The sequence below is a fragment of the Agelaius tricolor genome, unplaced genomic scaffold, assembly GCF_023055355.1.
Source record: "Agelaius tricolor isolate 1412-34295 unplaced genomic scaffold, bAgeTri1.0.p SCAF_9, whole genome shotgun sequence".
Taxonomy (NCBI): Eukaryota; Metazoa; Chordata; class Aves; order Passeriformes; family Icteridae; genus Agelaius; species Agelaius tricolor.
The window spans coordinates 3,594,730-3,611,492 of NW_027269269.1; the positions used below are offsets into that span (position 1 = coordinate 3,594,730).

At 41.7% G+C, this 16,763-nt stretch overlaps 1 protein-coding gene across 4 annotated transcripts in view; it reads left to right on the top strand.

Annotated features, from left to right (window-relative positions):
* Window positions 1-16,763, top strand: part of SPATA13 (spermatogenesis associated 13) — a 145,957-nt gene that overhangs the window by 73,242 nt on the left and 55,952 nt on the right. Inside the window, exon 1 of one of the 4 annotated variants that reach the window (XM_071434054.1) lies at window positions 297-758. The exons of 2 other annotated variants lie outside the window; for them this stretch is intronic. The gene's annotated coding sequence lies outside the window, so the exon portion shown is untranslated. Of the gene's footprint in view, window positions 1-296; window positions 759-16,763 lie in introns of those variants that run through there. One more of the 4 variants, XM_071434052.1, reaches the window with a different exon arrangement.

The window sequence follows — 16,763 nt, forward strand, 5'->3', positions numbered from 1 at the left end:
ATATTCTAATCATCTTTGAAGAAATCAGATAAATATATGTGAATAAGTTAGGGGGAAAATACAAAACATTTTGTGACCTCCTGAAAAGTTCCTAAAATTTTGCATCACTTAGGTATTAGAAATGGGCTGTTTATCTGAATAATGATTTTTTTCCCCCCTTTTACTTGGTGTTACATTTCCTTCAAAGACTCGTGGAAGTCCTTAATGTTATCTGCTGTAATGAAGCAACCCCTTGGTCTGGGTGGGAAATCTAGAGTATAAACGTCCAGTCTCTTTATTTCTTCCTTGGACAAATAAAACCACACAAACCAGCACGTTGCACTGGATAAATCTTTTACATAATGAATTGTTTTATGCAGAGGGCTTCTGAAGGGGGCAAAAACTTAAATGTGGTTACTATGTCAACAAACGACGGGATTTAGTCATTTTTCTCAAGGACTTAGGTCTACAGAAGACTGGGGGAGAATTTATGGAGCGTGTTGTGCTGACACCCTCCCAGCTGTTCCTGCCCCCGAGCGGAGCAGGCAGGGGAACGGCTCCGGGGGCGGCGGCGCCTTCGGGACCCCCGGGCGCTTGGAGGGCTGGGAATCCTCACGGAGGGAAAGCCGGCTGCTCGCAAGCAGGGGCGGTTCGGGGAGAACGAGAGCGCCCCTGCTTTTCTTCCCGCTGAGCGGAGATCCTTACGTGATTTTTGGGAAAGCTTTGTGCATGCAAGCGTCTGCTGCGCTTTCTGAGGAGTCGGCAGAACGGTAAGGCAGGTATTTTCTTTCACGAGTTTCCTTTCGTGCTCTTTCCCTGCTCGCTTGTCAAGTTACGAGCGTCCACCAGGCATCCCGCTCCTCCGAGCGTGACCGCCGCTGCCGTGTCCCGGGAATGGCTCTGGGAACACCCAGGGGGGAGCGGGGCTCTGCGGGCTGCCAGGCGCGCCCCTCGGAGCTGCCGTGTCCCGGGAATGGCTCTGGGAACACCCAGGGGGGAGCGGGGCTCTGCGGGCTGCCAGGCGCGCCCCTCGGAGCTGCCGTGTCCCGGGAATGGCTCTGGGAACACCCAGGGGGGAGCGGGGCTCTGCGGGCTGCCAGGCGCGCCCCTCGGAGCCGAGCCTCGGCCGAGCCGTGGGGCTGTGCGGCTCTGGGGTCCCCTGGGACTGCGGCCCGAGCAGAAGTCTGAAACCTAGTCCACTCTCGAGTGATGCTATCCCCAGTTTGGGGTTATTTGGGGGTCGTGAGCACTTGTGTTTTTTGTTATTGCATGCATCAGGTCTTGTATGTCCGTGTGGTCATTCCTGTTCATGTCTGATCTCTCAATATTAGAAATTAGTTAGGATGCCTGAGAATAGTATAAGCTGCTGAGGGGATTCAAGTGTTGTCTGGGACATGAGGAGATGTGCTGGAATCTGCATATGTGTAGCTGGAGTTGTTTTGTGCAGATGCTCTACATCCTTCTCCTGTAGAGCTGCCCATGGCTCATACCTCCTTTTCCAGCACAGATCTCTGGCAATTCCCCCACCTTATCCTTATGTATCACAGCTAGTCTCATTTGGATAGTTAGCTCATGGGATTTTGAAATTCATCACACAAGCACATTTTTTACTGTGAAAGTGAAGCCAGTGTGTAGCATTTTCTGCTTTCTTTACACCCACAACCTCAGAGTCTTAAAAAGCTTCTGCCTCCTCAACTCTCTGAAACAGAAAATAGGGCCTCATGTAACAGACCAAAGAATAACAGTGCTCTCAGTGCTCCTGTAGGAAAAGAACAGCTGTGTGGAAAGATCAATAAACACTACCAGTTGCTTCAAAAGTCGTAAAATGGAAAGACTCCACAAAATAAAACGTGTGGCAGGAGACTCTGGTTCCAGACACTGCAGGAGAACTCCTGGGAAATGCAATAATTAGTGGGAAGTCTCAGACTTGTTTTCTTTCAGTGGTTCCATGCATAAAAATATTTGGTTTAGGAGATGAAATCACAGTGGCAGGAAGAAATACCTGTGTGAAATGAAAGCTTGTTTATGCTTAATGCACTGGAGAAATGGTTAATGAATGGTTTATGTCAGTGAAAATAAAACACTCACAATGTTGCCAAGGCCACAGACCTCAGGTGAGCTGTGTATATGCTGGCTGGTCCTGTGAGCTGAAAGTGTCTGGTGTTGCTTTGGTTTTTTTCACTCTTTAAACAAACAAACAAACAAAAAAAGTGATGACCTGTTCCAGTGATATTTTCTTTTTTCTACCTGCCTTTTCACATTACTGTAGCTCTTTGTTATTCTAGCTCTTCACTCCTTTGCTTAATCTGCACATTTCCATAAGTTTTCCTTCATTGCCAAGAGAGAAGAATCATTTGGTTAGGCCCAGCTTCACGTGATGGCTCTTTCTTGCCTCTCCAGGTCACCACTTGGAGGCCCCTCTGTCATTTTCTCAGATCTCTCCTCCCCACCCCTTGCTCTCCTCAGCCACTCAGGATGTGATGGTCCTTCCTCATTGCTTTCACATCTCCTCCAGCCCGGTCCACTCCTGCTCTTCTGCCTGGATCCTGCTGCTGCTTTCATGCTCACATTGGCCAGCCTGTGCCACCTCCTTCCAGCTCTGTCACCACCTGGGGGACTGTTGTTTTCCCTGAGAGAACCCTGTCACAACTACTTTCCTAAAGAATGCCACAGGTTCCTCAATAATGTCTTGTAAAGGAGAAAGAGCTGCCTGGGATTCTAGATTTGTTGCCAGGCATGGTGTGCAGAATTCATGCAGAACTCTGAGTCTATTTACTCCATGCAAGTGGCTGTAGAAGTACCCAGTGATTCCCCTGCCTGTACAGAGCTTAACAGAAGGGTTGCTTTTCTTCCCTTCCCCTTCACATTTCCTCTTGAAGATTTTTGACAGCTGTGTGCCCCTGAGCTTGGGCCTTGAGGTGTGATTGAGAGACAAATTAGGTTTTCTAAATGGTTTTAAAGCTAAATCCTAAAATTAGAATAATTTGTGTTGTGTAGGGGGTTGAATACATGTGAAAACTTAACAGTAGAATAATGGCAGTAACTTAAAGCTCTTCAACTCACATTGTAGGGATTTGCAAGGGGATTGGAAGGAATGGGTTCATTCTCCCCAGATACAGTGCTTGCTCCATGCTGTGTGCCAGGGCAAACAGTCCCCAACTGTTTCCTGCCCCTAAATCATCACAGAGAAGCCTGCAGTCCAGCAAAGGTGGACACCAGTGTGTTATGTCACTATAACAGTATTAGTAGTGGAGTGAGCCTGGCTGACTTTACTGTAATGGTCAGTGATCTGCTTTGGGCCTCACTTCTGCAACCTTTTGCTCTTATGGGATCTCATCCAAAGCTCTCTGAATTCCCATTCACCTTGGCGGGCTTCCACTCTGCCTCACTGCAGCTGATATCATAGATAAGATAGATAAGATATGATAGATATGATATCATAGATAAGAACTCCAGGACTGAGTTCTTTGATTCTGCCTGAAATTAGTTATAAAGTTCTTCTAAGATAAACCCTGAGTATCCCTTCATCCAGATAGCCAATAAGGATATTAAACAGGGCAGGTCCCAATAGTGAGCTCTTGGAAACACCACTGTTGGCCATCTGCCAGATGGATGTACATTCATCACCACACTCTGGCCTCAGAGCCTTTACCCAGTAAACAGTGCACCTGTCCATGCCATGAGCAGCCAGTTTCTCCAGGAGAATGACGTGGTAGACATAAAATCGTGACTGCACTGTGTGGTGTGGACACTTGTCATGCTCTGAAGTAAATTCATTGTTGGAGATACAGGAATCCCCAGAAGCTCTAGGAGAGCCAGGTGTTTCTGCCTATGGACAGGGATTTTGTCTCATGGACATGATGGGCTATGCCCCACATCCCGTTTGCAGGATGTGCACATGCATGGCAGCAGCATGCCTGAGGGTCTCATTGTCTCACTGTAGCCTCTGGTAGGCTCAGTCATGGGTTATGTAGAAATCCTTGGCAAGTGGTCTAATTCCTCCTTTTCTAATAAGACTGCATTTTTGGATGGAAGAAGGTACTGTTTGAGCAGGTAAGGCTCATAAGGGAATGTAAAACCAAGTTAGTTTTTCCTTGCCCTCTTCTTTCATGCCCTTAGGTTAAACAAATTGATGGGCATAATTCCTGAAGACATAGAGCACCAAATATGCACTTTTCAGTGAAATGAGGATTTCTTTGTCGACATTATAAGTCCTTTCCAAAGGCTTTTTCATTTTTGTTGATTAGTACAATCAGCAAGCAAATCTCGAATGAATAACAATCAAATATGCCAAAGTTGTGAGTGGCTAATTGGTACTTGTTGCCTTTCTTCCAATTTGCAATGGCATTCCTGATAGTGGCATAACATGTCATCTGTTCTCAGAGGGGCTATAAATCTTCCCAGAGAATCACATATTAAATTACAAGTTTTTGTTTTTCCTCTTGTCCCATGAGGTTTGAAAAGAACATCGTCTATTTACTGTATCTGTTTCAGTCCCTGTTTCTCCTGCAGTTTTTGTCTTCTAAATATAACTGTCCTTTAGATTCCAACACACAAGGAACAGAGTGGTTTGCCAGTCCTTGATGCCACTTTCTCTGCTTATTCTGTTTTCAGAGTCCTAGAAGTGCGTAAGCAGAACTCATTTCCAAGAATTTATGAAGCTGGTCTGATAAACTAAGGCTGTTACTCAGAAAAAAGTTGGTGCCTCTTAAGGAGTTGCATGAGTGCTTTTCGTATGCAATACTTAAAGGGGAAGGGATAAAGAGAAATTATTTATGATAAATTGAACCCTTTAATGTGACTGTAGCAGAAATATTTGTGGTTTGTGATGCTTGAAAAATTATTATTATGAGCAAATGAAGATGCAGTATTCTTGTCTATTCCAAGTGTAAAAGACATAAGTGTTTATGGGAAAATCTAAGAGCTGGACACCATAATGCTTTTCCTGCCTGCTGTGATATAGGAGACTGCCATACCTGTATGTGTTCCAGCTGAGGGGAAAAGGTCAAGGGCTGCGAGAAGGACTTGAATAAGGCCATGGAGGGCTTTAATTAGAGGATTTTAACAAGCTTCCCAGCCAGATGAGAACTACATCTGTAGCTGAGCTCCTGCAGCAGTACAGAGCAGCAGCAGCAGCCGCAATGCTCATGTGCTTTGTGAAGCGTGGACAGCTTTTGAATGGCAGTTGTGTAATGAATTGATTTGGTAGGGGGCAGGCTCAAGACTCTTTTTTGCACCTGTCAAAAGCAAACCCATCTTCAAGGAAATCAGTGGCTATTTTGTACTGCTGGGACAGCAGACAGATCATTTGCTCATGGAGAGACCTTTAGTTTTATGAGCCAATATATTCAAAGACTAGCCAAGACAATGTAAATCCCCACCATGTAAAACTAGCAACTCAAATTGCACAGCCTAACCATTGCAATGTTATTTTAAGGCTTTCTGGTCTGTTTTAGACTTAAGCAAATTATCTGGCACAGCTGACCAATTAGTAAAGTGAAGCAAAAAGAAAAATCACACAAGTTGGAATCTGGTGATGAAGAGATTTTATTTCTAGTTGTGACAGGTTTACCACTCTATTTAGAGATTTAGTGGCTGGCACCACTTACTAAAAGAAAAGAATTTTTTTCCTGTATGAAATTGTTCTTCCCTAGCATATTGTAGAATTGTGGAATGCTGAGACAAGCATGTAGTCAGGGAGTCAACCTGGGCCATGTCATGGTCTTACACTGTATTAATCTAAGAATGCTCTGATGGATTACTGTATACACACAAGGACAAACATGCACATATGATCTTCATGACAAAACACTGGTACCAGATGTGGTAGGCAGGTAATGAGAACATGAAAGGTATTATGTTATATTGGTTGTAAGTCTTCCCTTTGACCTTCCTGGAAGAGTTTAAATAGCTCATGCGTGTTAAACCCTATGTGCGTGAAGAGAGGTGTGACTTTGGATCTCAGGGCTTTAAGAGTGCCCATTTGAGCAGCTCTATGCTGGGTGAGGCAGAGACTGGAAGAGCTTTGCAGCTGTATTTGTATGCTTTGCCTATGAATTTTGGGGAAAAAAGCAAGCCAAACTGATTCTTTGGGCCATCAGCTGAGCCATACTGACCTTCTGTAAAAGAATCCATGAGGAAAAAAACCCAAATACTTTTTGCTCTCCCCCTAAAAACAAAAATGATGCAGAATTCATTATTCCTCTATAAAACCAGGTTTATTCTTCTATAAAAACATGTTACTCTGCAATAGCTGTGTTTTCTGTCACTGATTCCTGGTCTGTAGCTCCATACAGAACAGACCTGTTAAACTTAAGACAGGAAGAAGGAGTCATTGTTGATCAGGGAATGACAGCCCTGCATCCCTGTAGAGGCAAAGGCCTGTTTAATTACAGGCTCAGTGAGTGATCTCTTTGGGCCTCGGTGTTTGCCCTGACTGCCACATTCATAAAGACCATCACATCACTTTTTCCTCTTCCTGATTCTTCCCTGATTGATCCCAGAAATTGCTTAACCTTCTTCTTTTCACTGTGTACAGCTACCACTCCTCTTTACTGTTGTCAATTTCTTTATGGTACATGATTCCCCTTCTCGTGGAACAGAGCTCCCCACATCTCAGCTGATCCTGCCTTCAGATTTGACTGTAAAATCTTGTGAAGTTCAGATTCAGACTAAAGAGTCTGGTAATTTCCCAGGCAAACTTCCTCCTTTACAAATACAAGCATAACATTTTCTGTTCTGTAGTCACATGGTTATCAGTCTGTATTTAACCATCCCTGCTAATGCACATGAAATGTCTTATTTTGGTTAGTGTTCTGTTCTGGGAGAGAGACAGTCCTTTATATTATTTGGTCTTTTGAGAATTTGATTTTGCTGTTGTTCTCAAAGTATTAACATTGTATGTAGGTATGCAGTTCTGGAGAAGTTGTTTCACTTGTATTAGCTGGATAATTTTAAACAGAAGGAAAATTGTTTATGGGTCTGAAACCTCCAATTCATATTAGTCAAATACAGTGGTGATCCATTAGGAGCACAAAACATGGCTTACTTTTGCTACTCGAAGTCTCATTACTTGATGCCATGAAAACAGATTTTAATACACATTATTGTGATAAGAAGAGATACTTGTCACACAGTTTTGATCGAGCTTCAAGTGCAAATTTCAGCAGCCATCTGTTGAACAGACAGAGCCTCCTAAATCTCTATGTACTTATACTGTTGGCACAGAGTGCCCAGTTAACAAAGAAAGCACCTATATCATTAAGATGAATTATATGTCTGAGGTATTACATCATTTAATATTCCACTGTCTCTTTCCCTTCTTTGTCTTCCTGGAGGCAAAATGGAAGAGAAGAAGAATGTTATGCCTCTTGCTAATGAAAAGCACCAAATTTTTTTTCAAAATCCATCTTTGTTCTAAGATCTCTGTTCAGGACACTTAATCCTTGAAACAGTCAATTATCTCAGCACTGCTCTCACCACATGTTCCATAGCAACCTTTGATTTTGAATTTGACTAAATTTTGTGCATGTTTTATGAGAATATTTTGAGTCTTAAGTAGGTTGATCATAAGTGGATACAGCAGTAATGAAGAGCTTGTTTTGATTAGTTCTTTGATCTAACAGTTCCATTGAGCCTGAGGTTCAGCAGGAGAGCTGAGGAGTACTCAGCACACAAGAACTGCAGAGAAAGGCTGATACCTACTGTGTCAGCAGGTCATTTATCCTGGGTCCAACCAGGAGCAAATTCAATCCCTGCTAATAAGCACAACTTCCTCCAAGCTCTGTGCTGGCTCGTGCACGAAGAGGTGAGAGACTAACACTTGGACAGTATCACTTATGTCTGAGATGTTTGTCTCTGTGTCACATCTGCCCTCTCTACCTGACTCAGCTGGGAAGTGCCTGACCTGCAATTACAGTGCAGTCTGTAGGACTATTGCTTGGCTTCAAGGCAAGGCTCATTGATCTCACTTGATGTTTTTGTTACACAATCAGAATGCCATATTTGGCATTTCTGTATTTTTTTTCATGTTTTTATTTTGTGTTATGGAAATGCTTTATGGTCTCTGAAAACACACTGGATTTGGTTAATTTTGTTAAACAAATTCGAGAGCAGTTTAACCATGATGTAACCTGGCTTTCCAACACAGGGCTTACCTTACATATGCTCCTGGCTACCAGCACTGCTATTGGGAGGCCAACTTCCCACTGCACAGGTAGCATCAAGTAAGAGTTAATTGGTGTGGAAGAACCACCTGTCTTATTTAAAGCCAGCTCATGTCTTTCATTCACCCAAACCATCCTATTGGACTCGCCCATTGAACTCCACATAAAAGCAACTTTGACTTTAACTACTAGGCCCTATCAGCTGCACCCTATTAGCTTTAATATGTAATTGATCATTTATCTTGGTTACATTTATAATTTGTTTTCTGATTAAATTAAGGAGTAGAGATTTTCACAAATTAATTATCCGTGTGATTTCTATTTTATTTGTAATCTATGGCTCTAGATTAAACTTGCCAGCACTGCTTACGTATTCTGAAGGTGCTCTCTTTCATATGGCTTCCGTTTCCTGGGATGAGAAAATAAAGGAGGCTTTCATGCACGTGTGGCAATAGAAAGTAAGAGTCTGTTGTAATGTTCAAAGTTCAGATGTTCAGCAACTCACCCAGGTACCCTCTTGAGGCAGCAGCGCAGAAGCTGCTCAGCTTAACCCACATTTTGTCAGTTGTTTTCTTCTTTCTAAGGAAGAAAACTTCTCTACAAAAGCTTCTGGATTCATTTTTACCATGCTTAACATTGCTATGATGAGAAGCGCACTTCCTTATTCTCTTGTATTTTCAACTAGGTCCTAAATATGGTAATTTCATGTTTTACTTCCATATGGAAGAACTGCAGCTAAGAGTTTCAAATAAAGCCATGATCTGTCCCTGCATTAATACAATTGCAGAGACTGAATTACAACCAGAATGCTTTTTCTAAGAAACAGATAATGCTGCCTCTGGGCAAAATGTGTGAGTAAAATCCTTCAGTCAGTTAACAGACTAAATAAACTGTATTTAAATAATAATGATAATGATAATAATAAGAAGGAGGAGGAGAAAGAGGAGGAAGTTATGCTAGGTTGCACCAACTAAAAATAATCAATGCAAGATTTAAAAAGGAAAATCCTGTACAGAAACCTTGTTTAAAAATAAGTTTCTGAATGATACCATCAGTTTGAGATTTGGGCTACTAAGGGGAAGAGTTTGGCTGTTTATGGTACTACAAAATTAATGTTTGAAAGCTGGCTTTTATAGATTACTGGGTTTCTGCAAAGTTCTGTCATGGAACTTGGAATTCACTCAGAGCCAAAACAGTTTTCTTTTGTTTTTGTCACTTGTCCTTGCTTATGACAAGGGTCGGCATTTTTAAGTACAATGATTTGGAACTGTTTGAAGTAAGTTATTGCCTTGTTCCAGTGTGTTAATCAGGACCTTGTAATTAAAAGTAACCTCCCAACAATGAACTTGGCACAGTGCATGGTTTGTTGCTGTGTTGTTTAAACATTTGTATGTTGCTGATGGAACAGCTTAGTTATCCAGGAAGAAAATAGTCAAGTTTGCTAAATACCTCACTGTCATACACTTGTGGAACACACTGGAGAAAAGGTTAACATGGAAATTTATACTTCCTGGTGCATTGGCTGCTGAGAGAGAACAAGTGAATTTTGGGGAACTGGTGGAATTCATCAGTAGGGCTTTGACTTTCCAGCTTGTAAGAAAACGGACTTAAATATGTTACTTAAAAAACTGAATGACAGCATTCAGTACAAGAAGCATGTAGAGAAGCAAGAAAATAAAAGATTGAGAACATCATGCTTCTAAGGAATTAATTATTTGTTTGTCATTTATGTATTACAGTCACTGAGATTTTAAAAAAACAGGAATCCCCTCCTAATGGTACAAGAAGCAAGTATGACCACCATTTAAATATTTAGGCAATAGTCCAAAAACCTAACTTGCATGTTTGCCTATATGTTTTCTTGCCAGCTGTGCTCTCTTTTCTCATTTTCTCCTGGCAACCCATCCTTCCTGTTTGTTCAATACCCATATTTGGGAGGCTGGAGGCACCCGGCTCTCGGCACTCTGGCGCAACTAGGTTTTCAAATAGATGTGGCATCATCTGGGCAGGAGATGAAAATCAAACCAAAGGAATATATTTCACTTGGAGTACCAGTTAGCTGTGGGAAATAATTATGGGAAATTCAGTGAAATATGAGGATATAGAATCCAAAGAATTAATGCAAACAGAGAGGAAGCAGAAAAATTTGTGGAAAACTGCCCCAAGAGGATTGGAAAAAAGTGTACTCTGAATGCAGCCTGTGATTTAGGAAGACTCTAAATTGTAGACTCCCAGAAAATGGGAGAGTAAAATAAAGGGAAAATTTTCTGTGTTCATCTTTTTTCTTGTTCCTCCTTAAGCCACCTGGATAGTTAGATGGCCTTTTGTCCAATTTAATTGGACAGCAGGTCCTTCCTAACAATTTTCTCTTGAGAACAAGATTCGTAACTATGGCTAAAGATTTTGTCCTGGATATTTCTCTATTTATTTCCAGTGTACTTTTTTATTTTAGTTTTAAATATTGACATGTTATCTGCTATGTTTCACAATAGATATATTTATTGTATTTTATTCTATTAGCTGCATTTTATCTGCAGTGTAAGGAACTATCTCATTTATCCTGTTAATTCTGCATTTGTACATAATGTACTTGTTGAAGGTTTTACAATCTTCCCTATGAAACAGGGTCTCATGATTGAAGAACATACATTAGCAGGTTTTGCTTTTATGGATGTAATCTACTGTGTCTTTTCTGCATGAGAGCATGAAAAAGAGAATAAGGAAGAGAAAAATTGTAGGAACCTTTTCATCCTGTTGCAAAGAAATCAAACTTTTAGGGTGGAGGAAAGTGGTGTTTTTTGTACACTGACACCAGCAGCATCAAAACAGTCACTCCCAAGTCCTAAAAAGAAAATTCCTGTGCTGAGAACTCAATTAGTACATCATTTTACCTTGGCAGCAGCAAGGGAATGCAGAGGCATGGGCTGAGGAATTAATCTTCTCAGAGGCTTTAAAATATTGTTAAAAATAAACCAGGATCACTTAAAACATCTTGGTGGTTGTTAATCTGCTCCCCTCTACATCTAATGTCCAGGCCTAATTGCCTTGTATGACCTGGTGATGAATTGGTCTTATGAATAGTGCTGTGCCTGGATTACTTTGCAGTTGCTAACCTAAATATTTGCAGGGGGAATTGCCCTTCTTTCAGAGCCTGCTTTGTATTGTATTGTGTGGGGCTGTTAAGACTGAGAAGTCTTAATGTAATTGATACAGCAACATGCAGACATGCTTACTTTTGTCTTCTTTTCTTTCTTTTTTTTTTTTCCAATTTATTTTATTGCTGTTTTGCTGTGTTCTGATCATAGTAGAAGATTCGGCATGAACTGTTGGTAGGTGAACTGTGTATTCCATGTTTCCATATTTTTCAACTGAGATTTGGGATAGCAAAAGGTAGTGGAAGAAAAGCCTGAAAGACAACTCTTGTACTTGTGGAGCATATACAGCATGGGAAAGATATATTGTTTTGTTGACATGTCCAAACTCAGGTCACCAGTATGAAAATTATACTGTGTGTTTAGTGTCCAAGCCTTCTTAAGACTTCTTAGCTTTGGTTGAGACTGCTGGCAGTGGTTGCAAAATGCAACAGTAATTTCTAGAGAGGAAACAGTCCTCTGAAAACAATTTCCAACCATGAGCAATCAAAGACAGAAATTTTGCAGCTGCATGAATATTACTAGATGTTAAACCACCTCATGATGGAAATCCTGGTTGTCAGGGGCAACTTAAACCATTCCCATATTCACCAGAAAGACAACACTGCAGGGCACAAGCAATCCGGGAGGTTTCTGGGATGCATTGGGGATAACTTCCTAACCCTGGCAACTGAGGAGCCAATGAGAAACAGCACTCTGCTGGACCTCCCTGAGCTTACAAACAAGGATACATGGCTGAGCATGTGAAGGCTGGGAGCAGCTTTGGCTGCAGGGACCCATAGTGATGGAGTACAAGATTCTTAGAGGAGGAAACAGGACAAATAGCAGGATCACAGCCATGGGATCGAGACAGCAGGCTTTGGCCTCTTCAGGAATATCCTTGGAAGATTTCTATGGTATAATATCTTGGAGTCAAGATAGGTAGTCAAGATTCTTGACTGGCAAGAATCACCTCTGGAATGCTCCAGTCCTACAATCAGCAGGAAATCAAGCAAGGATGGTAGGAAGCCTGCATGGGTGAACAAGGAACTCCTGATAACTTAAACATAAAATGGAAGAATACAAGAGTGTAGTGGGTTTTCATGGCAGGGTTTGGTCTGTGGGGGTTACAAGGTGGCCTTTATGAATAGGAATGAAGAGCTGGGAAAGTATAGGTTAATCTGGAGCTCAGCCGAGTCCCCAGGAAGGAGGTGGATCAAATCTTCATGGAAGCCACTTCCAAACGTATGAAGGACAAGAAAGTGGTTTGGAGTAGTCAATATGGATTTGCAAAAGGGAAATCATGCCTGGTCAAGCTGATAGCCTCCCAAAACCAAAATGACCAGCTCCAAGGACAAGGGGAGAGCACGGTCTTAGCAAAACTTTTGACACTGTTTCTGATAACATGCTTCCAGGCAAGCTGAAGAAGCCTGGACTAGGCAAGTGGATAGTCAGGGGATGTAAAACTGGGTGAACCACTGGGTTCTAAGATGTGTGATCAATGGCATGAAGTCCATCTGGAAGCCAGGCACTAGTGCTGTGTCTCAGACACCTGTGCTGTGGCCAGTACTGGTCAACATTCTTGATGGGACTGCACCCTCAGCACGTTTGCAGGGGATATAAAACTAGGAGTAGTACCTGTTACACCAACTAGAGCATCTGACATATGATGAGAGGCTGAGACAGCTGGGATCATTCATACTGGGGAAGAGGATGCTGAGGGGATCTTATTAAGGTGCATAAATACCTGATGGGACTGAAACAGTAAAGAGGATAATGAGAACAGAGCCAGACTCTTCTCACTGGTGTCCAGTAAAAGGGCAAGAGACAATCTGCACAAACTGAAATATAGGAAATTTCTGAAATTGCTGAAATACTGGAACAGGCTGCCCACACATGTTCTGGAATTTCCATCCTTGTAGACTTCAAAATATTATTTAAAACTTGACAGGACACAGCTCTGCTTGCCTGCTCTAGCTGACTCTGCTTTGAGCAGGGGAGCTAGATCAGGTGATCTCCACAGATGTCTTCCAACCTCCACCCTTCAGTGAGGGGGGCTGGAGTGGATGGTATCCAGAGGTGTCTTCCAACCTCAACTCAGCCTGCTATTCTGTGAGTTGCAGATTGACTGGAGATCAATTTGTGCAATGTAGTATTATTCACATTTCAGTTTCTCCTAAAATATCAAAGATATATTTAGTATTTTCTTCATTTTCTCCCCTCCCAGCACCATAATCAAAATCAATATTTACATGTCAACACTCTAGATGTGCACCCTGATGAGTGACCTGAGACCAAGAAAATTGCTTTGACTTAGCTTTTTTAATAATCTTTACTTACAGATTTATAGAAGCAGGGGAAAGTCCCCTCAACTTTTGTGGACCTTGTGTCTGACTCAGAAACCTTAATGTTGTAAAAGCCCAGTCTTGCATGAGAAGAGCATGGCTCTGAGGAGTTTGCTTCCTCCTTTTTAGTGAAGGCCTTGAGCATAAGCCAGACATTGTGGAGTTATAGTTCTGTCTTTATCCTCTTTATCCATACAGTTAACTTTCTTGGTACTGGGATCCCAGCAGAGCATTCAGCTAAAATGAATTTAACTAGAAATAGAGAATTCCATAATGTATGAGTTTCAGATTATTGCATGAGACATAATATGAAGCCTTGTACTTCATTATAAATTATTAATTAGGTTTTGAAAATTATATTGGATACGTAAACCTATTATTAAGGAAATCTGCTGGCATTTCCAATTTTAAGAAATTAATATGGTATTGCCATTAAAAATTCTCATTTTGATTATTTGTGGAATAACTATGAGAACTGCAAGACAGAAATTAATTTCTCTTTGAATTAATGTTCTCTTGCATTCACAATTGCAGTTATTCTTCACATCTTTCTAACTCAGAAAAATATGCAATTGAAAGTCGATTATATCTTCTATGGAGAAAAAGGGAAGATTGAATCACATTCCAGCAGATTTTCTGTAACACAGAACTGTGTCTTCTATACAGGGATCTACAGGAGAGAGCTGTACAGGTCCTTCTGACTGGACAGCCAGGGGGGGCTCCATATTTCTGTACGTGGTGCCAGGGATTCACGTGGGTCTCTGGGAAAGTGGAGCTGCACCCCCACTGAATGCCAGGCAGGAAAAGCAGGGAGGCGCGTGTCCCTGGCGCATTCCTGGCAGGCGTTTATCTGCTGTTCCACACTGTTCTGCCACTGGGATAGCTCCGCTCCCCACCAGCAGTGTCTGCTGCACACCCCATTGCCTTCCTGTGCCACTTCGCAGCTCTCGGAGACATAATTGTACCTTTGAGTTCTGCCTCTTTCATCTGCTTCAGTATCACCAGGTATGATTTTGGCATTTGGCTCTGCTGCTGACACCTGCCTGTACTAGGGCTGCGTGATAAAGTTTTCAGGTTCCTTGTTATTTTCACTTTCACAGATATGTATTCACTGCGTACCATTCGGGGTCATCCATTTTGTCCTTGCTGTCAGGTGCAGCTTGCTCAGGGTAGATTCCAGCTGATAATAACCAGATCACAGTCTGCACCATATTTAACTAGAAGGCTTTGGTTGCAACTTTAGATTATTTCTGCCTTGTCTACTTAATTTTACTTTCATCAGCACACTCCCAAACCTTACCTTTTTATTGGAAAATATATAGGAATGCTGCATACAAGACTCTTCAAGACAAAGATTTTAATGAAATGGTCCTGTAAATATTCTTCCTTCTGTGTTACAGTTATTCCAAGTGCATGTTTAACTTGCTGATTTCACACACTGCTGTGCAGCCGTTTGTTATACATTAACTTAAGGCTCAATCCCACAAGGTAGTGACTGTGGATCATGCTGAGTCCCTTTTCCTCCCAGAGGCATTTAAAGGCTTACAGGGGGCTCAACAAACTGAGCCCAGAATCCAGGCAACAACAGGCTCTTTCAAAAAACCAAGCAGGTTTTCTGGAACAAGGTTTGTACTAGAACTGGACAATATTTTGTGCAATGGATTTTCATATATGCAGATTAAATATTATCCAGAAGAGCCGACATTGTAGTTAGTGGCTGCTGGAAGGCATAACCATTTAGGTATATATGGCGGTAATTAATTTCGTTTTATAATTATGGTTTTATTAGTTTTTCCAGTTAAGTGCAAAACCATGACTGAGACTAATATCAAAATATCTAAAGTTTTGTGTGTTGGCTGCAGTGTGGTTTGTCCCCCTGTTAATGTGTATATGGTTTTCAGAGTTGCAGATAATCTCTGCAGTTTATCTAGCAAAGCCATTTGGGCATTATTCTGTGGAGCTCACACACTACGCAACTGACTGCTTGCACTCTGTGACTTCAAGGAGATCCCACTGGCAGTGTCATTGGGGGGCAAATTCCCTGGCATTACTCCAGCTTCCTGGACCCACCTTCTTTGGGCAGAAGCCCATCCAGCCATAGAGCTGAGCCATTGGTGGCTGTGTGTACTGGTGTGTCATCACTGAAGGCACTGGGCTGGAGCGCTGTCCTCCACCGTCACTCAGAAATTTTGAAAGGCAGACTTTGCCAAAGGCTACTAAGCTGGTCTGTTGTGTACATTTTGGGAAGCCAGGAGAAATATGGAGTGACTATATGTATCTTAATGTGAGCATACTACAGTGTAGCCTGTGCAAATTACAGTATTAAGTATTATCTTTCTATGAAACTTTTTTCAGGAGAAGACGTCACTGTTGGTCTGTGTTGTAATGTATTTGGCATTGAAAAAGTGTTGTAACATACTGTTTCTAAAAAGCTGTTCTCACTGTTTTGTATGCAGATAAAAACAATAATCTCCCATTGTTTGCAAGGAAAAAGACAGGACCTGAAAGCTTTAAGTAATGTGGTTTAATTCCATCTACAAACAAGGCAAATTACTTCCAAAATGGCAGCTCCTGCCTTTCCTGCTAGGCAGGGAAGGAGATACTCTTTGATTTCACCTGCAAAGAGAAATTCAGAAATACAAATAAAACCTGAATTTTGCTTTCAGGCTTATACTTAAGGCTGGCCAAAGCCCAAGGCACAGTTCTGCTCTAAGAACTGTTGGAGCAGTCTCACTTTAATTCAAATACACCTGTGCGTTAATAAACGTATCTTTTTAAAATAAACAATCACGCTGTTGGCCTTTGCCCTTACTCCCCCAGTTTAACTATTAGGTGCACACACATTTATTGTAGATTATCTCTTGAGATCAGTGTGATTTTAAGCATGCAACAACAGAGAATCACCTACTTAAACCATTTGCAAGATCACAGCTCTAGCCATGCACTCTAACTGAACTTGCGGTATGAAATCAGCAAGTAAACTGAGGATTAAGCAACTTGCTGACTGCCAGTTTTCTTGGAGTAATGACTGTCAAGTTGGCTGTTGTGCTTTTCTAGGGAAATAAGCAAAAAACCCAAACAAAACCGAGCTTTTAGGAGTCTTTGGTAAATTAGAGAGGTTTCTCTGTAACTTTAAGCATAAT